This window comes from Macaca thibetana, chromosome 9, assembly GCF_024542745.1.
Source record: "Macaca thibetana thibetana isolate TM-01 chromosome 9, ASM2454274v1, whole genome shotgun sequence".
Taxonomy (NCBI): Eukaryota; Metazoa; Chordata; class Mammalia; order Primates; family Cercopithecidae; genus Macaca; species Macaca thibetana.
In genome coordinates this window covers 116,104,305-116,127,240 of record NC_065586.1, presented here as the reverse complement: position 1 = coordinate 116,127,240, position 22,936 = coordinate 116,104,305, and the positions used below count along the sequence as shown (strand labels likewise).

Genomic DNA, 22,936 nt, shown 5'->3' with positions numbered 1-22,936 from the left:
GGGTGAATGCAAATTCCCTCCAGGCATTGCAGCCATTTGCTCCAATCTCGCCTCTGCCAGCATCTCCTCTGCCAAATTCAACACTGGGTTTTTTGGCTTCTTTTACTTTCTCTGCCCCAACCCCTGAGGAAGCTGTTAATGAATGGACAACTGCCCAGAGACCAGCAGCCACAGGCCGGTGGAAGCCACGAAGCTAGAGAAGCTCCAAAGGGAACAGGCCCCGCTGGCGACCTTGCCCGGCCAGCGTGTGGCGGGGCCACGCCCCAGCTGCACTGAACTGTCACACTCGGAGCTGCACTCTCCGCAGGAGCACGCATCTTAGCAGGACAGCTTCTCGACCAGAAATACAGATGCAACAATTAACTGCAACCCACGACGGCCTCACACAAGAGCTGCGGCCCCGAGTTCCTCGAGGGCCCTCTGCGAAGGCAGCCGTGTTCCTCCAGGAGGCTGTGTACTCTTTGAGACACTGTGGGCGCTGGCGGGCTACAGAGAGGAGCCAGGGTCACATTGCATCTTCCGAATTCTCTCCCTCTGCACCTTAGTGACTCCAGAGAGGACCAGGCAGAGCCGCGAGTCGCGCACCGGGGCCAGACGGGGATCCCAGTCCCTCCTGCGCCACCTGCGGGTCGCTCCATGCGCAGCGACTCAGGGTCTGCAAATGGGGTGGTGACAAGAGATGCAGACAGCTCTTTTGCGCTTCTTCGGGGGCTGCAGAGTTGCAGGGAGGATTGGATGAGTCCAGCGTTTGGCGTCAGGGTTCACTATCAAAAAGGTTTGCCATTTCTATCCTATCCGATTTCTTCTAACAACTCTTTTTTTCTCTTGTGTCCCTGGAATCACAAGACCTCACTGCATTTCATTACACAAAAACACACAGCTAAAACCGAGGTATCCTGATGCAAGTCACTGACTCCAAAGAGAAAATAGTGGTTTTCTCCCAGGAATCACACAGGGTCCGGATGGAAGAGTGCTGTTTATCTGACCACCAAGATTCTCAACCTCATTGTCATTTTCAGACAAAAATCAAAAACTATGTAAATATTTAGAACGTCTCCTTATGTGCCTCCTCAGCAGTGTTCATACTTTACAGAAAGCTATCAAAGTTTCTTTTTTGACATAAATGGAGAAACAGCAACAGAGAATTGAAAACAAGGGAAGTAACTACACTGTTTGGTAAAATATGTTGAAGTCCTAGTGCCCGGGGCCTCAGAATGGGACCTTATTTGAAAATAGGGTCATTTTAGAGATGGAGTCTTGTTCTGTTGCCCAGGCTGGAGTGCAGTGGCACAATCACAGCTCACTGCAGCCTTGAGCTCCTGGGCTCAAGTGATTCTTCCTGCCTCAGCCTCCTGAGTAGCTGGGACCACAGGCAGCTCAATATACAGTTAGATGAGGTCATACTAAAGTAGCATGGGCGCTTAATCCAATATGACTGGTATCCACAACAAAGGGAAAAATTTAGACACAGGCACACACAGAGAGTGATATGGTTTGGTTCTGTGTCCCCATCAAATCTCATGTCGAACTATATTCCCCAGTGTTAGAAGTGGGGCCTGGTGGGAGGTGACTGGGTCATGGTGTGGCTCCTCATGAATGGTTTAACACCATACCCCTTGGTGCTGTTCTCATGATAGTGAGTTCTCACCAGATCTGGTTGTCTAAAAGTATGTAGCCCCTGCCGCCCACCCACTCTCTCTCTCTTGCTCCTGCTCCAGCCACGAAAGACGAGCCTGCTTCCCCTTCACCTCCCACCATAATTGTAAGTTTCCTGAGGACTCCCTAGAAGCCAAGTAGACGCCAGCATCATACTTCCTGTATGGCCTACAGAACTGTGAGCCAATTACACCTCTTTTATTTAATAAATGACTCAGTATCAGATATTTCTTTATAGCGATGCAAGAATGGGCAAATACACAGGGAGAGTATCACGTGAGCATGAAAGCAGAGGCCAGGGTCATGTGTCTACATGCCGAGGAACATCAGAGATGCCCAGCAAACCATGAAAAGCCAGGAGAGAGGCCTGGAATAGATTCTCCCTCACAGCTCTTGGAAGGAATCAATCCTCCCAACACCTTGATCTCCAATTTCTACTCTCCAGAACTGGGAAATAATAAATTTCTGTTGCAGGAAGAAGCCAAGGCAGAGGTAGAGGAAGAGGACGTGGCTATTGCAGAGGAAGAGGGGGTTGTAGGTCATATTGTCTCTCAAGATGACTCTTTCAAAGTGATAGGGGATTTGGGATATTTTTTATACAGGTTTTGTTTATGTCAGTTTTTAATCAACATAAATGTAGGACAATCAAAGTTTCTGCTTTGTGCTGTGTGTTACAGTAGCTCTAGCAAATTGATACATTCTTCCACAACCAGAAAGTTTAGGGAAAGTCATACATTTTTTCTTCCACAACCAGAAATTGTAGGTTATGTGGAGAATAGACAACACTGGGTGGTCTGTGGATATTCATGGATTTACTCGACAAAGATTTTTGGGTACCTGCCCTGGGTAGCTACCGTGCTTGGCTCCAGGGCTATAACAGAGGGTAAATCACGGTCCAGTCAGATAGGCTCTCAAGCCACAACACTGACTTCCCTACAGCCAGGGAAAGTGCTTAGGGAGCACGGGGGGAGTCGCATGGGGCTTGGAGGCATCTAGGAGGAATCTGCATGTAACCAGGAGCAGCTGTGTATAACCAAGGAGAGCCAGAGGTGGCCAGGATAACAGATGCAACAGCAATCAGGGCTACAACAGTGAAAGAAGAGGCTCCTGGCAGCTTCACATGCCCACAACCACTGTTGCTGACACAAAAATATGGGGAGGAAACTTCTTCTCTTAGCAACTGGCATGACATCTTATCTTGTTAAAAAGACATTTTGCTAAGAATTTGGAGTGGGCAACTATGATGAGACCTCAAACGTTAAGTTGCAGTAAAACTGTAGGTCACTAAACTGCTTCTAGGTGAGAGTAGGATCTGTTACCTGCATTGATTCATCTGGCTGAGCAAGTTAGGCTGAGCCCTGCACAGGGAAGCAAAGAGATTCCTAGTGGAAGGGCAAAAGGCAAGGGACTTTGGGGACAGAGAGAAATGCCTAATTGGGATTTTTATGTCAGTTATTGAGGTGAAGGGTGGTTAAAGTCCTCCCTCTGTTTCTTCCAGGAATTTGCCAGTGACTGCCCCCATTGTTCCTCAGTGCTCGGGGAAGTACCTTGGTGGGGACAGCCCAGTGAAAAGGACAGGTGAACGCTGACAGCTGATTAGCCCAGATGCTATGTTTTTTAATAATTTTCTCACCATTACCCTAATTGCGAGGCATGTGCACAAACAGAAACACCACCTCACTCCAAGTAAAAACTATTCTCGAGAATGGTGTTTTCCGAAAACAATGGGATTTGCTACATTCTTAAACTAACCCCTCTGTGGACAGGGAGGCTTATCTTTAGGTCTCACAAACACCATGCAAGGTGTGTAGCATCCTGCCCATTTTAAAGATGAGGAAGAGAGGCTCCGGGGAGCCCAAGTAACTTCCCAGAACCTGCAGTGGTGTGCAGTGGGAACTGGATTCTCTGTCCCTCCACGCAGATGCCTTTCAATTCCAGAACGTGACTGCCTGACCCCTTCATGCCCCTCAGTCAGTTCACCAAACTGGAAATCACAGAGTCTGTGTGTGACGGAAATGAACAGCCTAACACATTTCAGGGGCGCTGAGAGTGTGGGGAGCAGTGGGAGTGTTTACAAGACTTTTCTAGGATGAAAGCACTTGTGTTCACAGACTTTGTAAAGTTCTCGCTATCTGATCACATCGCCAGAAGCAATGCTGGATTTGCCCTCTCTCTCACTTTTACACCTATATACAGAAAGATGACCTCCAAACGGTGCTGTGGTCACAGTCACCCAAACCTCAATTTACAGGGTGGTAGACTTACAACTGTAAGCAGCCCAGATTTTTCTGCAATAGGCAGAAATCTGCTGAGTGCCCAGTTTTTTATGGTATATGGTTTTAATTCCCCCCAACTCAATTATTATTCTATACATATTAAAAGCTATACTCAGTCTTCGGGTGGCTGAATTATTTTTTCTTAACATAGTTCACAAATTATGGCTTATATACAATGAAATTCTAGGTAACCACTAAAAAGAGAAGTAGGTACATACATGTAAAAGAAAATATGTCTATAGTATGTCAAATGAAACAAAGTAAATAGGAGAATGGCATATATATGTGCCTATTTTTATTCTAAAAAATAAAAGATCAGGCAGGCATGGTGGCTCATGCCTGTAATCCCAGCACTTTGGGCAGCCGAGGCGGGAGAATCTCCTGAAGTAAGGAGTTCGAGACCAGCCTGGCCAACATGGCGAAACATCATCTCTACTAAAAGTATAAAAATTAGGCAGGTGTGGTGGCTGGTGCCTGTAATCCCGGCTACTCAGGAAGCTGAGGCAGGAGAACTGCTTGAACCCGGGAGGCGGAGTTTGCAGTGAGCCGAGATCGCGCCAATGCACTCCAGCCTGGGTGACAAGAAATAAATAAATAAAAGATAATTATATATAAAGAGATACAAGAAACGTTCACACAACCACACATGGTTAAAATTGGGAAAGGAGCCCAAAAAAACAGGGGAGTTTGGCATCTGCCTTCCATTGAGCATTAAGGGAGCAGTCTGAGAAAATGCTGCTCAGCCAATGGACTAGCCACACACACTGTCAGTCTTTGGTTTGCTTAGGGTTTCTATCATGAACAAGTGTTGAATTTCATCAACTGCTTTTTTGGCACATGTCGAGATGATCACAAGACTTTTGTCCCTTAACTCATATTTTACCTCAATTGATGTTATAATGTTAAATCAAACCCAGCTTGTTCATGATTTACACAACTGATGGAGGCAGGATTTGGCTGGCTAATATTTTTGGTAGGATTTTTGTAATCATGTTTCTAACTGAGCTTCCTTTCCCATTCAGCCCGTGTCAGGTTACGGAATCAAAGTTATTCAACTCTTAAACTATGACTTGAGAATTGTTCCTTCTTTTTCAATATTCTGGAATAATTTGTATATAATTTGGATTATTTATTTCTGGAATGTCTGATAGAAATTGCCAGTAAAAGCCATCTGGAATATCCTTCCTGGAAAAACTTTTAACAAATGGTTCAATTTTCTTAGATTATAAGACTATTCAATATTCGATTTCTTCTTAATTTTAGTAGGCTATATTTTTTTACAAGTTTGTCTATTTTATCTAAACTTAATGTTTGTACACTTAAAGAGGCTTATATTTTAGTGTCTGATTTCTGATATTTTCATTTCTAATATTGTCTGTTTCTCTCTTCTTTTCTAGATCATTTTTACCAAAAGTTTGACATTTGTTTTAGTCTTTTTCAAGAATCAAACTGGCTTTATTTATCCTCTCGACAGAAAATGTTTTTCTATTGTTATTCTCATGTTTTATATTTTGTTAATGTCTGTCTTTAACCTATTACTTTCACATTTGATTTGGGTTTATCCTACTTTCTTTCTACTTAAGTCTGATGGTTGTTAGTTCATTAATTTTTCGCCTTTTTTAACATATTCAATATTAATTTATTAAATATGGGAGATTTAATATTACTACTCAATATGCTATTAACTTATCAAATATAAAATGGGATATCCTATATTATACGTCATATATTTAACATGTTATATTAAATTATATTAAATATTTAACACTCTCCATTTTCTTCTAAGAAATACTCCACGATATTTAATATTTTACCAATACCTCATGCACCACTGACCCCAAGGAATTGTGGGGCAGCTAGATAGGTACTGACGTCAGTTTCCAGCAAAGGCCCCCCTAGTGCTGTGGCACAACCCACACTGTGCCCTTCCCCCTTTGTTGCTCACTGGCTCCCAGTTTTGCTCAAATGTTGAGAGTCCTTGGCTTCTCAGCCTGTTTCCAGCACCAAGGGGTTAATGCTGAGTACCGAGCCACTGTGGGAATCCAATTCCCTCCCATGTGATCAGAACAAACCTTGCATGTGACTCAATCCGAGCCATTGGGATTGGAGGAAAGCCTGGCAGGGGTAGAGGCGGGAGAATTCACAGAAAGGTTTTTGTTCCCAATAAAAAGAAACACAAAGGAGAAAACACTTCTCCCCTTTGCTAAATGTTGTCACATTCAGTGGCAGGAACTCCCAAAGCTATTTTGCAACTGTGAGGGGAATGTTTCCCACACACCGAAAAATGGCAGAGCTGAAAGCGAGAAAGCAACAAGGAACTGATGACATGGAAGCCCTGAGACTGCATTTCTTGTTACATAAGATAAGAAGCTCCTTGTTATTCAAGCTCCTTTTACCAGGTCTCATTATTTGCAGCTAAAATTGTCCTGCACGTGCCACAGGAAGACAGCCTCCTGCCTGCTGAATGGCACTGAGTGGCAGTTTTACAGTGGCATTGCAATGTCATCTTAGAATCCTTACCATGAATAGGGCAACCGAAAAAGACACCTATGCGTTCTTGCAGCATTGCTTATGTCATCTTAGAAAAAGCACATTATTCTACGTTATTCTTTTGTTCTTAGGAACTCAGGAAAATGTCTCTTTTGTAAACTCATACTAAAATGATAGATGATCAGAATAAGCTTGTGAGGGGAAAAAATAAATAAATGAATTGAGATCAGAGCTTGTGTCTGCTATTGTGAGGACCCAGAGCAGCCTCCTAAAAAGCCACATTACCAGCTGGGCATTCACATGGCCCAAGACACGGGATGTGTCCCTGTACATGCGTCACTACCTGCCAAGTACAGTACAGGCATGTTGGAATGGTCTTGGCTAAGCACTGACTTTTCAGAAGATAACATTTCCATGTTAGGGTCCTTGCCCATATCTTCAAATGCTGTCTTCAACTGGCATTATTCAGTGTCCTTGGGTTGCAGGTGACTGAAACATTATCTCAGAATAGTTTAAGAGGGCAAAAAGGAAAAGCACACATTTAATGGTTCGTGTGGGCAAGGAAAGGGGTGTCTGGATGTAAGGATCTAAGCACCCCATCAGGATGTTGCCTCCTCTTCTCGGCTTTTCTCTGCACATCAGCCGCCTTCTCTCAGGCAGATTTCCCCACGGGGCTGGAACCACAATGGCCAGCAGCCCATGGCTGTCACACAGAGTCTCAGGTGGAAAGGCAAGCCTTACTCCCACCAGCTCCAGTGGGAAACTCTCTCACTGCCCAGTTTGGGTCACATGCTTATTACTGGACCAATCTCTATGAGAAAGAGGGTGTTGGGAGTAGAACCATATTCTCCCAAAAGATATAGACAAGTCCTAACTCTTGGTGTCTGTGAATGTAACCTTGTTTGGAAACAGGGTCTTTGCAGATGTAATCAAGTTCAGATGGGGTCGTATTGTAATAGGGTGAGCCCCAGTCCAGTAACTGGTGTCCTTATAAGAAGTGAGAAGTTTGGACACAGGTTGGAGTGATGCATTTACAAACCAAGAGACACTAGGGATTGCCAGCAACTCTCAGAAGCTGGGAGAGAGAAACGAAACAGATTCTACCTCAGAGTCTCCAGAAGCAACCAACCCTACCATCACCTCACTTTAAGACTCCTACCCGCTAGTACTGTGAGAGAATCCATTTCTGTTGTGGTAAGCTACCCAGTTTGTGGCATTTCATTATAGCAATTACAGCAGTCGTAGGAAACTAAGACGGAGGGCAGGACACCTCATTTAGTATAAATGTGCATGGCATAGGCTTTATTTTAAACTGTTTCTTTTCAAAAACTTTTCTAATCTAGCACGTTTATACTAGATAAGGTGACCCCTTGTGATGGTTAATTTTATATATCAACCTGACTGGACTAAGAGATGCCCAGATAGCTGATAAAACATTATTTCTAGGTGTGTCTGTGAGGGTGTTTCCAGAAGAGACCTTTGAATCAGTAGACTGATTCAAAGTAAAGAAGACCACTGTCACCAATGTGGATGGCATCCTCCACTTCACTGAGGGCCCAAATACAACAAAAGGGCGGTCAGAAGATGAATTTTCTCTCTCTCTCTGGTTGAGCTGGGATGTTCGATTTCTTCTGCCCTTGGACATCAGTGTTCCCAGTTCTTGGGCCTTTGGACTTGGACCAGGACTTACACCACTAGCTCTCCTGTCTCTCAGGTCTTTGGACTAAGACTGAATTACACCATGGAATCTGGCTCTCCAGCTTGCACATGGCAGAGCATGGGACTTCTTGGCCTCCATAATCATGTGAACCAACTTCCAATAGTACATATATGTATCTCCTAGTGCTTCTGTTTCTCTGGATTGCAGGTTGGTCAGGTGCCCATTGCAGTGGGAAGGGAGGCGGGGATACTATGAATGGCAGCCCCTAATACATGGCTGAAGGAGAAGAAAGAGCTGTGCCCCAGAGAAGGGAGAAGGACCTTGTTACTAGAAGGACAGTGTAAAGAGTGCTGGTCAGGCAAGCACAGGAGCAACTGCGTCATTTCACACTGTCATCCTCTGTGGCCAGATTTGTTAGAGATGGAGAGAGGGGAATATGGTTTTGGGTGGCAGGAAATGTTTATTCCTTCTTCTGAAGAATCTTCCAAACAAGATTCCTTCATCCAAAGCTAGGAATTTATAAGCCACTGCAGTTTGAATAGTTTTATTGTTCAAGGATTGAAGTAGCTTGATTTGGTTTGACACTCAGGAAGTTTATGGATTCACTCTGTGGTGCAATTCTGCTGTAAGAAATGTTTTATTAATGACACCAAGATAATAACAACTTAAAAGTAAAGTTCCTGTGAAGCACATATTCTATTTCAGTTACCTATCAGAGTTGACCTTTTATCTCAGCAATAAAATTGAAATTATGCATCAAATATGATAAAAATCTATTCCAGGGAATTGAAATTAGTTATCATTAAGGCGCTTTAAAACTATTTTTAATTGCTAACATGCTGATATTAAATGGAGAGTTAGAAGATGAAAAAGTGTTACTTATACAGAGTAATCTTCAAGCAGACACCATTAGATGGCCTCGTGCTTAAAGATTCTATTTCAAGGCAAGCCCTGCTGCAGTTAGAATCCTAATGAACCACACAGACAGAATCCTTTAACAGCTTGGGCAGTCAGGAATCTTCTCCACAACATATATTCACTTTTAGCATGCACGCCTTGCACGTGGACAGCGAAGGTAAAGGAATCAGCCTCATGAATATGCATTCAAACCAGTCAGCCAAGAAAGAATCTACTGAAACCTCACTCATCATAGCCAAAATGCTGCTTTAGACACTCTATGTATATCAACTAAGTTAAATCTCACAATACGCTTATGGGTTGGGTACTATTATTATCCCCATTTGACAGAAGCAAACTAAGAAACAGAGAGGTTATGATACTTGCCCAGATCACACAGCCAAGACAGTGGCGGAGCACCAGGGTTCTAACTTAGACTGCCTGGTTCTAGAGTCTGTGATCTTAACCTGCCTGGGACAAGAGGCTCTGACAAAGATCCCTAAAGGATCTTAAAATACCTCTGCTGAGATAAAACCTTTCCAGGTGAAGCTTTAGTCAACAGTGTTTGATAGCATAAAGTGAAATGGTGAGTACAGAAATCAGTTCTATCCATCCACGCAGTGTTTGACGACAACCACAGGAGGTGGTAAAGGAAGTGAGGGGGGTGCCCCGGAAGGAAAGGCAGGATTGGTTAAGGTAAGCAAAATCCAGGCACTCATAACACAGAGACAGCCACACTTTGTCTCTTTGCCATTGAATAGAGTCGTCTGTTTCCTTTCGGGTAGCCTGGGCCAGAATCCACAGGTCACCAGGAAATGTATGACAAAACCACCCAGGTGAATAGGTGCAAACCCCTGTAAACGAGGGTGACCAACTCATCCTGGCCTTTCCAGACATTCCCTAGTTTTCACACTAAAGTGCCGAGTCCAGGGACCCTGTGAGTCCTGGGCAGACAGAATGCTTGGTCACCGTACTTGTAAAATTCTAAAAGGAGAAGGAAAGCTTTTCGAAAAGAAACAGTTTACAACAAAGCCTATGCCATGCACATTTATACTAGATAAGGTGACCCCTTGTGATGGTTAATTTTATGTACCAACCTGACTGGACTAAGAGATGCCCAGATAGCTGATAAAACATTATTTCTAAGTATGTCTGTCAGGGTGTTTCCAGAAGAGACCTTGGAATCAGTAAAGAAGACCACCGTCACCAATGTGGATGGCATCCTCCAATCCATTGAGGGCCCAAATAGAACAAAAAAGCAGTCAAAAGATGAATTCTCTCTCTCTCTCTCTCTCTCTCTCTCTCTCTCTCTCTCTCTGCTTAAGCTGGGATGTCCAATTTCTTCTGCCCTTGGACATCAGTGCTCCCAGTTCTTGGGCCTTTGGACTTGGACCAGAACTTACACCACCAGCTCCCCTGTCTCTCAGGCCTTTGGCCTCATACTGAATTATACCACTGGATTGCCTAGTTCTCCAGCTTGCAGATGGCAGATCATGGAACTTCTTGGCCTCCATAATCACATGAACCAAATCCTAGAATACATATGTATCTTCTAGTGGTTCTGTTTCTCTGAAGAAACTGCCTAATACACCTCAAAAAGACTAAAACCATTGATACCACTGAACCTGAGCTTCTCTGGACACTGCCACATCGAGGCTGTGGGACCTTAGGAGAATCACCTCGTCACTCCAGGCCTTAGGAGGATCACCTCATCTTGTTGGGCCCTAGTTTTCCTACCTGTAAAATTAAAGGTTTGAAGTTAAGGTCAATTTCAGTGCTAATAACCAATCTATTATTCTTGAGTTAATATCAGGGTTAGAGGAGAGCTCCTGACCAAACACACACACACACGCACACCCTATACAAAGTTTTCTTATTTAGGGGAAAAACTCATATTGCACATTATTTTTCACTTGAGATATTCATTATCTGAGGTATACTCTAGCATAAATTTAGTACTTGGGGATTTTTTTAATGATGATTTTTCTAGATTGTTAACATGTTTCCTAATTTTACTATAGCCAGTCTTAATTTCATAATTAAGGGTGGGGGTGGGGAGATGCTTTCAGAATAAACGATGTGATAAACATCACAAGATGCTCTTCATGAATGGTAGCTCTTATCTCCCAGACATGTACCTTGGGAAGGCTGAACAAGCTAGGTCAGGAGAGCAGCAACCTCTAGGAGCTCTCCGCTCCAAATAACAAGGCCCCTGTTGATTGGGCTACCATGTTGCCATTTGAAGACAAGGGTAGAATTTGTGTAGTGGATTCATTATTAAAGAAATGTGGTTAGAACAATTCTAGTCAACAAAACGCCACTGAGCATACAGGCCACAGAGAGCTGTGGCTGGGCAAATCTAACTGAAATATAAGCAACTCAACTTCAATAAGTATAAGAGAATGGTTGTGTTGGCCGGGCGCAGAGGCTCATGCCTGTAATCCCAGCACTTTGGGAGGCCCAGATGGGTGGATCACCTGAGGTCAGGAGTTCAAGACCAGCCTGCCCAACATGGTGAAACCTCATCTCTACTAAAAGTATGAAAAAAAAAAAAAATAGCTGGGCCTGGTGGCATCCACCTGTAATCCCAGCTACTTGGGAGGCTGAGAGGCAAGAGAATCGCTTAAAACTGGGAGACGGAGGTTGCAGTGAGCTGAGATCGTGCCACTGTCCTCCAGCCTGGGTGATAGAGCAAAACTCTGTCAAAAAAAAAAAAAAGGTTGTGAATTATTTTCTACGTTGATGTTGGGGAAGGGGACAGCCTATGTGACCCACTCACCTTTCCTCTGTGCCCAACTATGATTACCCTCTCACTCTTTGTTTCCAAAGGAATGCAGAGCCAATTTTTTAAATCATGTCTTTATTTCCTGGGATAGAGGATATGCTCTAGAGAAGAGATTAAGACTATGAACACTGATGCCCTTCTGACCTGACTCAGCCTTGTACTTCGCTCTTGAGTTCAACCTACTTATATAGACGGCAGGTGGCAAATAAAGACAAAATTATGTTGTCTACCCACTGAGATGGGATGCATCTTAGGTAAGGGACTCATATCCAAGATCATGCTGCCAATCAAAGACAGAAAAATTAGATCCTAAACTTCCAGTAAACAGAGCAACAAGTATTTTTACCTTTCATATCAGCAAGAGGGTTATCTCATCTTTAGCTGGTAAGAACTTGTTCTGCAGACAGATTGCAATTTAACACCTAACATGCCATCTCTGATGGGCAACATGCACAAACTTTCTGCCATTTCCTATCTACAAGATCAGAGTAAGTGTCCAAGGTTTGGTTTATTTTAGGTATCCCTAAATACAGAGGTACCCCTGAGTTAGGGTGACACAGAGCATTCTAGAAGCAACTTTATAGAAAACCTTAATTGCAGGCTTAATCCCAAAATAGAAATTCTCTTCACTGCAAATTGTCAGTGTGATTTGGCATGCCCCAAAATACACACTTGGGTGCCATTGGTCATCCTTTCATTAGAGTTTTATTTCTGAGCTGCCTGAAGCTTTTTATTCTCTTATCTTCCTAAACTTCAGTCATTTAAAATAGTGTGACAGTTATGAAACAATAAACGTAGACATCAGTGAAAATGGCATGCTGTCCAGAATTAGACACACATAAATGATCAGCTGGGTTTTAACAAAGGTGCCAGGGCAATGGATTAAAAAAAATCTTTTTAACAAATGGCCCTGGGGCAATTGGTCATCCACATGCAAAAAAGGAAAGAACAATTCAAAATGCATTATAGACCTAAATATGAGGGCTAGTACTATAAAATTTCTGGAATACACGGGAGAAAATCTTAATGACTTTGGGTTAGGCAAAGATTTCTTCAGTAAGACACAAAAAGCAGGAACTATTTTGTAATTGATAAATTGGACTCCATCAAAAATATAAAAATTTTACTCTTCAAAAAACCCTTTTTGCAAAAATATTTGCAAAACTTACATCTATCCAAAGTACATAAAAAATGCTTACGGTTCAATAATAAGACAAATAGGCAAAATATTTGAACAGACATTTTGCCAAAGAAGACACGGATGGCAAATAAGCACAAGAAAAAAAATGTTCTTTATCATTAGTCATCAAGGAAATACAAATAAAAATCACAATAAAATACCAAGATGCACCCACTAGAATGGCTAAAATTAAGAAGACTGAAAATAACAAGTGATGGCAAAGATGTAGAGGAAGGAAATCCTAGCCAGTGCAATCAAGCAAGAGAAAGAAATAAAGGGCCTCCAAATTGGAAAAGAGGAAGTCAAACTATCTACGTTTTCCAATGATATAACCATATACCTAAAAAACCCTAAAGTCTCCTCCAAAAGACTTCTAGATTTAATAAATGAATTCAGTAAAGTCTCAGGTTACAAAATCAATGCACACAAGTCAGTAGCACTACTATATACTGACAACAATCAAGCTGAGACTCAAATCAAGAACTCAATCCCCTTTACAATAGCTGCAAAAAATAAAATAAAATACCTGGGAATATACTTAACCAAGGAGGTGAAAGATCTATATAAGGAGAACTACAAAACATTGCTGAAAGAAATCACAGTGACACAAATGGAAATACATGTCATGCTTATGGACTGGAAGAATTAATATCATAAAAATAACCATACTTCCCAAAGCAATCTACAGATTCAATGCAATTGCTATCAACATACCAACATCATTGTTCACAGAATTAGAAAAAAATTCTAAAATTCATATAGAACCAAAAAAAAAAAGCCTAGCCGGGCGCAGTGGCTCACGCCTGTAATCCCAGCACTTTGGGAGGCCGAGGCGGGCGGATCACAAGGTCAGGAGATCGAGACCATGGTGAAACCCCGTCTCTACTAAAAATAGAAAAAAATTAGCCGGGCGCAGTGGCGGGCGCCTGTAGTCCCAGCTACTCGGGAGGCTGAGGCAGGAGAATGGCGTGAACCCGGGAGGCGGAGCTTGCAGTGAGCCGAGATTGCGCCACTGCACTCCAGCCTGGGCGACAGAGCAAGACTCCGTCTCAAAAAAAAAAAAAAAAAAAGCCTAAATAGCCAAAGCAATCCTAAGCAAAAAGAACAAATCTGGAGCCATCACATTATCCAACTTCAAATTATACTACAAGGCTGTAGTAGCCAAAACAGCATGGTACTGGCACAAAAGTATACACATAGACCAATGGAACAGTGCAGAGAACCCAGAAACAAAGCCAGATACTTACAACTAACTGACCTGCAACAAAGTGTACAAAAATATAAATTAAAGAAAGGAAGTCCTGTTCAGTAAATGGTGCTGGCAACTGGATAGCCATATGTAGAAGAATGAAACTGGAATCCTATCTCTCGCCATATATAAAAATCATCTCAAGATGGATTAAAGACTTAAATCTAAGACCTGAAATTATAAAAATCCTAGAAGAAAACCTAGGAAAAACTCTTCTAGACATTGGCCTAGGCAAAGAATTTATGACTCAGACCCCAAAAGCAAATGCAACAAAAGCAAAGATAAATAAATGGGACCTGATTAAACTAAAAAGCTTCTGTACAGCAAAATAAATAATTAGCGGAGTAAACAGGCAACCCGCAGAATGGTAGAAAATATTTGCAAACTATGCATCCAACAATATTTTGACTAATCTCCATAATCTACAAGGAACTCAAATCAGCAAGGAGAAAAACAAATAATCCCATCAAAAAGCGGGCAAAGAGTTCTGCATTCCCTGCGCAAAATGCCCGGCAAAGCCACAGAAACCATCCCTGCTACGGAACAGGAGGTGCCGCAGCTCCAGGCTGACAGAGGGTCTGGAACAGAATTTGACAGTGATGAATCAGTACCAGAGCCTGAGGAACAGGATTCCACACAGACAACCACACAACAAGCCCAGTTGTCAGCAGCAGCTGAAATTAATGAAGAACCAGTCAGTGAAGCAAAACAGAGTCAGAGTGAAAAGAAAGCACAGAAGGTTATGTCCAAACTGGATCTTCGACAGGTTACAGGGGTTACTAGAGTCACTATCTGGAAATCTAAGAATATCCTCTCTTTGTCCTCACAAAACCAGATGTCTATAAGAGCCCTGCTTTGGATACCTACATAGTTTTTGGGGGAACCAAAAATGAAGATTTATCTCAGCAAGCACAGCTAGCAGCTGCTGAGAAATTCAAAGTTCAAGGTAAAGCTATCTCAAACATTTAAGAAAAAACACAGACTCCAACTGTACAAGAGGAGACTTAAGAGGAAGAAGTTGATAAAATAGGTGTGGAAGTTAAGGGCATGGAACTGGTCATGCCCTTGTCGAAGCAAATATGTCGAAAGCAAAGGCAGTCCAAGCCCTGAAGAACAATGGTAATGATGTTGTAATGGAATTAACAAAGTAACCAACTGAAAACAACTTGTTTAATGTTTCCAAGAAGTAACTGCAGCTTGATTTGAAATTTGTACTGTTTGTAGAAGAGCAATAACAATCATTGCAGTCTGGCTCTCTAGGAAGCCCTATCCCTAGGAAAAGGGAGACTGCACCACATCAAGGGATCACCCTGTGGTACAAAAGAATCTGAACAGCAACACTTGAGTTCCAGATTTTTTCACTGAAATAGCCTACCCAAATGAGAAGGAATCAGAAAAGTAATTCTGGTGATATGACAAAATGAAGTTCTATAACATCCCCAAAAGACCACACTATCTCCCCAGTAATAGAACCAAACCAAGGAAAAAAATCTCTGAATTGCCAGGTAAAGAATTCAGAAGGTTGATTATTAAGCTACTCAAGGAGACACCACAGAAAGGTAAAAACCAACTTAAAGAAATATAAAAAACAATACAGGATATGGATGAACATGTCTCCAGAGAAACAGATGTCATAAAGAAAAAACAATCACAACTTCTGGAAATAAAAGATACACTTAAGAAATACAAAATGCACTGCAAAGTGTCAACAATAGACTATAACAAGTAGAAGGAAGAACTTCAGAGCTCAAAGATAAGGCTTTAAAATTAACCCAATCAGACAGAGACAAAGAAAAAAGAATTTTTGAAAATAAACAAAGACTCCAATAAATTTGGGTTTATGTTAAATGACCAAACCTAAGAATAATTGGTGTTCCTGAGGAAGAGGAGAAATCTAAAAGTTTGGAAAACATATTTGAAGGAATAGTTGGAAAAAAAAAAAAAAACAACTTCCCTGGCCTCACTAGAGATCTAGACATTCCAATACAAGAAACTCAAAAAAACACCTGGGAAATTCATCACAAAAAGATCATCACCTAGTCACATAGTCATCAGGTTATCTAAAGTCAAGACAGAAAAGAATCAACAGCTGTGAGGCAAAAGTATCAGGTAACCTATAAAGGAAAACCTATCAGATTAACAGCAGATTTCTCACCAAAAACCTTAGGAGCCAGAAAGGATTGGGGTCCTATCTTTAGCCCCCTCAAACAAAATAATTGTCAGCCAAGAATTTTGTATCCAGCAAAACCAAGCTTCAGAAATGAAGGAGAGAAAAAGCCTTTCTCGGACAAACAAATGCTGAGTGAATTTACCACTACCAAGCCAGCATTATAAGAAATGCTAAAAGGAGTTCTAAATCTTGGAACAAAACCTCGAAATATACCAAATAGTACCTCCCTAAAGCATAAATCTCACAGGCACTATAAAACAATAACACAATGAAAAAAAGGTGTTCAGGCAGCAACTAGCACAATGAATAAAATAGCACCTCACATCTGAATACTAACATTGAATGTAAATGACCTAAATACCCCACTTAAAAGATACAAAATGGCAGAATGGATAAAAATCCACCAACCAAGTATCTGCTGCCTTCAAGAGACTCACTTAACGCATAAGGACTCACATAAATTTAAGGTAAAGAGGTGGAAAAAGATGTTCCATGCAAATGGAAACCAAAAGCAAAAAGGAGTAGCTGTTTTTATATCAGACAAAACAAACTTTAAAGCAAAAACAGTTTAAAAAGACAAAGAGGGATATTGTATAATTATAAAAGGATCAGTCTAACAGAAAACTATCACAATCCTAAATATATATACACCTAACACTGGAGCTCCCATATTTATGCAACAATTATTACTAGATCTAAGAAATTAGATAGATGGCAACACAATAACAGTGGCAGACTTCAGTACTCCACTGACAGCACTAGATAGGTCATCAAGACAGAAAGTCAACAAAAAATAACGAATTTAAACTGTACCTTAGAACAAATGGACTTAACAGATATTCACAGAACATTCTACCCAACAACTGCAGAATGTACATTCTTTTCTTCAGCACATGGAACATTCTCCAAAATAGACTATATGATAGACCAGAAAACAAGCCTCAGCAAATTTAAGAAAATCAAAATTACATAAAGTACCCTCTCAGAACACTGGAATAAACCTGGAAATTAACTCCAAAAAGAACCCTCAAAACTATAAAAATACATTGAAATTAAATAATCTACTCCTGAACAATCTTTGGGTCAATAATGAAATCAAGATGGAAATTTAAAAATTATTTGAATTGAATGATAATAGTGACACAACTTATCAAAACCTCTGGGATACAGCAAAAGTGGTGCTAAGATGAAAGTTCATAGCATTAAATGCCTACATCAGAAGTCTGAAAGAGCACAAATAGATAATATGATGTCACATCTCAAGGAACTAGAGAAACAAGAACAAATCAAACTCAAACCCAGCAGAAGAAAAGAAATAACAAAGAGCAGAACTAAATGAAATTGAAAAAAAAAGCAAAAGATAATTGAAGCAAAAAGCTGGTTCTTTGAAAAGATAAACAAAGTTGATAGACAATTAGTGAGATTAACCAAGAAATAAAAAGAGAAGATCCAAATAAGCTTAATTAGAAACAAAACAGTAGATATTACAACCTATATCACAGAAATACAAAAGATCATTTAAGGCTACAATGAATACTTTTACATGCACAAACCAGAAAATCTAGAGGAGATGGGAAAATTCCTGGAAATATACAAACCTCCTAGATTAAATCAGAAAGAAATAGAAACTCTGAACAGACCAGTAACAAGTAGCGAATTGAAACAGTAATTAAATAATTGCCAACAAAAAAAAAGTCCAGCACCAAATTCTATCAGGCATTCAAAGAAGAACAGGTACCAATCTTGCCAAAACTATTCCAAAAGATACAGAAAGAAGGAATCCTCTGTAAGTCATTCTATGAAACCAGTATCACCCTAATACCAAAACCAGGACAAGACATAACAAAAAAAGAAAACTCCAGACCAATATCCCTGATGAACATAGATGCAAAAATCCTCAACAAAATATCAGCTAGCCAAATTCAACAACATATCAAAAAGATAATCCACCATGATCAAGCGGATTTCATACCAAGGATGCAGGGATGGTTAAATATACACAAGTCAATAAATGTGACACACCACATAAACAGAATTAAAAACAAAAATCACATGATCATCTCAATAGATGCAGAAAAAGCATTTGACAAATCCAGCATCTCTTTATTAATATATTAAAACCCTGAGCAAAGTCAGCATAGAATAAAATACCTCGAGCTAATAAAAGCCATCTATGACAAACCCACAGTCAACATCATACTGATCAGGAAAAAGCTGAAAGCATTTCCACTGAGAACTGGAACAAGACAAGGATGCCCACTTTCACCACTGTTATTCACCATTGTAGTGGAATTCCTAGCCAGAGCAATCAGACAAGAGAAAGAAATAAAGAGCAACCAAACTGGTAAAGAGGAAGTCAAACCGTCGCTGTTCACCAATGATATGATCATATACATAGAAAACCCTAAAGACTCATCCAGAAAGCTCCTAGACCTGATAAATGGATTTAGTAAAGTGTCAGGATACAAAATGAATGTACACAAATCAGTAGCACTGCTATACACCAACAATGATCAAGCTGAGAATAAAATCAAGAACTCAATCCCTTTTACAACAGCTCCATAAAAAATAACATACTTAGGAATATACCTAACCAAGGAGGTAAAAGACCTCTACAAGGAAAACTACAAAACACTGCTGAAAGAAATCACAGACGACACAAACAAATGGAAATACATCCCATGCTCAGGGATGGGTAAAATCAATATTATGAAAATGACGGTCCTGCCAAAAGCAATCTACAAATTCAATGCAATTCCCATCAAAATACCACCATCATTCTTCACAGAACCAGAAAAAACAATCCTAAAATTCATATGGAACCATAAAAGAGCCCACACAGTCAAAGCAAGACTATGCAAAAAGAACAAATCTGGAAGCCCTATGTTACCCAACTTCAAACTATACCACAAGTTACCAAAACAGCATGGTTCTGGTATAAAAACAGGCATGTAGACCAGTCGAACAGAATAGAGAACCCAGAAATAAAACCAAATATTTACAGCCAACTGATCTTTGACAAAGCAAACAAAAACATAAAGTGGGGAAAGGACACCCTATTCAACAAATGGTGCTAGGATAATTGGCAAGTCACATGTAGGAGAATGAAACTGGATCTTCATCTCTCACCTTATAAAAAAATCAACTCAAGATGGATCAAAGACTTAAATCTAAGACCCGAAACTATAAAATTTCTGAAAGATAACATCAGAAAAACCCTCCTAGACATTGGCTTAGGCAAAGATTTCATGACCAAGAACCCAAAGCAAATTCAACAAAAACAAAGATAAATATGTGGGACTTAATTAAAGAGCTTTTGCACAGCAAAAGGAACAGTCAGCAGAGTAAACAACAACCCACAGAGCAAGAGAACATATTTGCAAACTATGCATCCGACAAAGGACTCATATCCAGAATCTACAAGGAGCTCAAATAAATCAACAAGAGAAAAACAAATAATCCTATCAAAAAGTAGCCTAAAGACATGAATAAACAAGTCTCAAAAGAACATATACAAGCAGCCAACAAACATATGAAAAAATGCTGGACATCACGAATTATCAGGGAACTGCAAATCAAAACCACAATGAGATACCACCTTACTCTTGCAAGATTTTTTTTTTTTTTTTTTTTTTTTTTTTTTTTGAGATGGAGTCTCGCTCTGTCGCCCAGGCTGGAGTGCAGTGGCCAGATCGCAGCTCACTGCAAGCTCCGCCTCCCGGGTTTACGCCATTCTCCTGCCTCAGCCTCCTGAGTAGCTGGGACTACAGGCGCCCGGCACCTCGCCCGGCTAGGTTTTTGTATTTTTTAGTAGAGACGGGGTTTCACCAGGTTAGCCAGGATGGTCTCGATCTCCTGACCTCGTGATCCGCCCGACTCGGCCTCCCAAAGTGCTGGGATTACAGGCTTGAGCCACCGCGCCCAGCCAAGATTTTTTTTTATTTAAAAAATCAAAACATAACAGATGTTGGCATGGATGTGGCAAAAAGGGAACACTGTTATACTGCTAGTAGGAATGTAAACAAGGGCAACCACTATGGAAAACAGAAAGGAGATTCCTTAAAGAACTAAAAGTAGATCTACCATTTGATCCAGCAATCCCACTGCTGGGTATCTACCCAAAGGAAAAGAAGTCATTATATGAAAAAGACACTTGCACGTGCATGTTTATAGCAGCACAATTTGCAATTGCAAAAATATGGAACCAGCTTAAATGCTCATCGACTAACCAATGAATAAAAAATGTGATGTGTGTGTTATATATATAATGTGTGATATATACATATACACACACATATATAGGAATAAATATATATATAGGAATATATAAAAAGTAACGAAATAATGGTATTCACAGTAACCTAGATGGAGGTGGAGACCATTATTCTAAGTAAAGTAATTCAGGAATGGAAAACTAAACATGGTATGTTCTCACTTGTAAGTGAGAGCTAGGCTATGAGGACACAAAGGCATAAGAATGATATAATGGACTTTGGGAACTCAGGTGGGGATGGGTGGGAGAGGAGCAAGGAATAAAATACTACACATTGGGTGCAGTGTACACTGCTCAGATGACAGGCACACCAAAATCTCAGAAATCACCACTAAAGAACTTCTCCATGCAACCGAACACCACCTGTTCCCCAAAAACTACCAAAATAAAAAAATAAAAAGAAATAAAATAAAATAATAAAGACCAAAAAAGTGGGCAAAGGACATGAATAGACACTACTCAAAAGAAGATATACGAATAGCCAGCAAACGTATGAAAACATGATTAACATCACTAATCATCAGGGAAATGCAAATTAAAACCACAATGAGATACTACCTTACCCCAACCAGAATGGCCATTTTATTTGAAGTCAAAAAACAACAGATGTAGGTATGGATGTGGTACAAAGGGAATGCTTATGCACGCAGGAATGTAAATTAGTACAACCTCTATGGAAAACAGTATGGAGATTTCTCAAAGAACTAAAAGTAGATCAACCACTAGATCCAGCAATCCCACTACTGGGTATCCACCCATAGGAAAAGTCATTATATCAAAAAGGTATCTGCATGCGTGTGTTTATCACAGTGCAATTTACCATTGCAAAGATATGGAACTAACCTAAGTGCCCATCAGCTGATAAGTGGATAAAGTAGACAGATGATAGATAGATAGATAGATAGATAGATAGATAGATAGATAGATAGATAGATAGACAGACACACACACACAGACACACACACACACTATGAAATATTACTCAGTCATAAATAGGAATGAAATAATGCCTTCTGCAGCAACTTGGATGGAGGATGGAGCTGGCGGCCATTATTCTAGGTGAAATAACACAGGAATGGAAAACCAAGTACTGTATGCTCTCACTTACAAGGGAGGCATACAGAGGGGTATAATGGACACTGGAGACTTAGAAGCAGGGAGAGGTGGTGGAGAGGTGAAGAATAAAAAGCAACATATTGAGTACAATGTATACCACTCAGGGGATATGTGCACTAAAATCTCAGATTTTACCACTGTACAATTTATCCGTGTAACCAAAAACTGCTTGTTCCCCAAAAGCTATTGAAATTAAAAATATATTTTTAAAAAGATGTACAAACTCTCATACATTGCTAATAGGAGTGTAAAATGATACACTTTGGAATACAAGCAGTTCCTTATAAATTTAACATACAGCTACTATAAGAACCAACAATTCCACTCTACTTATTAACCCAAAAGAAATGGAAGTATATGTCCACACATAACTTTCATGCAAATGTTTAAAATAGCTTTACTCAAAACAGCCAAAAACTAAAAGTAGTCCAAATATTCACCTGTAGGTGAATGGATAAACAAATCTTGATATACCCAAACAAAGGAAGATTCAGCAATAAAAATAAACTATTGAAACCCACAACATAGATTAATCTCAAAAACAGTATGCAGAGTGAAAGAAGTCACACCCAAAATATATACATCCTGTATGATTTCATTCATGTATATATAATATACACATATGTGTATATATACAGACACATATATGTGTATGAATAAAACAAATAATGCTATCAAAAAGTAGGATTTCATTCATATATATAATATACACATATACGTATATAGACACATATATATATGAATGATGTGTGTGTATATATGAATGAAATTATATACACACATATATATGTGTATATATATAAATTTTTTTTGAGACAGGAACTGGCTCTGTCACCCAGGCTGGAGTGCAGTGGCGCAATTTTGGCTCACTGCAACCTCTGTCTCCCAGGCTCAAGAGATCCTCCCACATCAGCCTCCTGAGTAGCTGGGACCACAGGTGCATGCCACCATGCCCGGATAATTTTTATATTTTTTGTAAAGGCAGGGTTTTGCCTTGATGACAAGGCTAGGCCTGAACTCCTGGGCTCAAGCAATCCACCCACCTCAGCCTCCCAAAGTGCTGGGATTACAGGCATGAGCCACCACACCTGGCCAATGCCATATATTTAAAATTCTAGAAAATGCAATCTAATCTATAGCAATAAAAGCTGATCTGTGATTGCTTGGGACTAGAGGTGAAAGAG

General features: G+C 40.4%; 1 protein-coding gene and 1 pseudogene across 2 annotated transcripts in view; both read left to right on the top strand.

The window, feature by feature from the left end:
• The window catches only part of RGS10 (regulator of G protein signaling 10), a 738,227-nt gene that overhangs the window by 206,203 nt on the left and 509,088 nt on the right, over positions 1-22,936 (top strand). The gene's annotated exons all lie outside the window — the stretch shown is intronic.
• LOC126962288 (nascent polypeptide-associated complex subunit alpha-like) lies at positions 14,669-15,344 on the top strand (annotated as a pseudogene).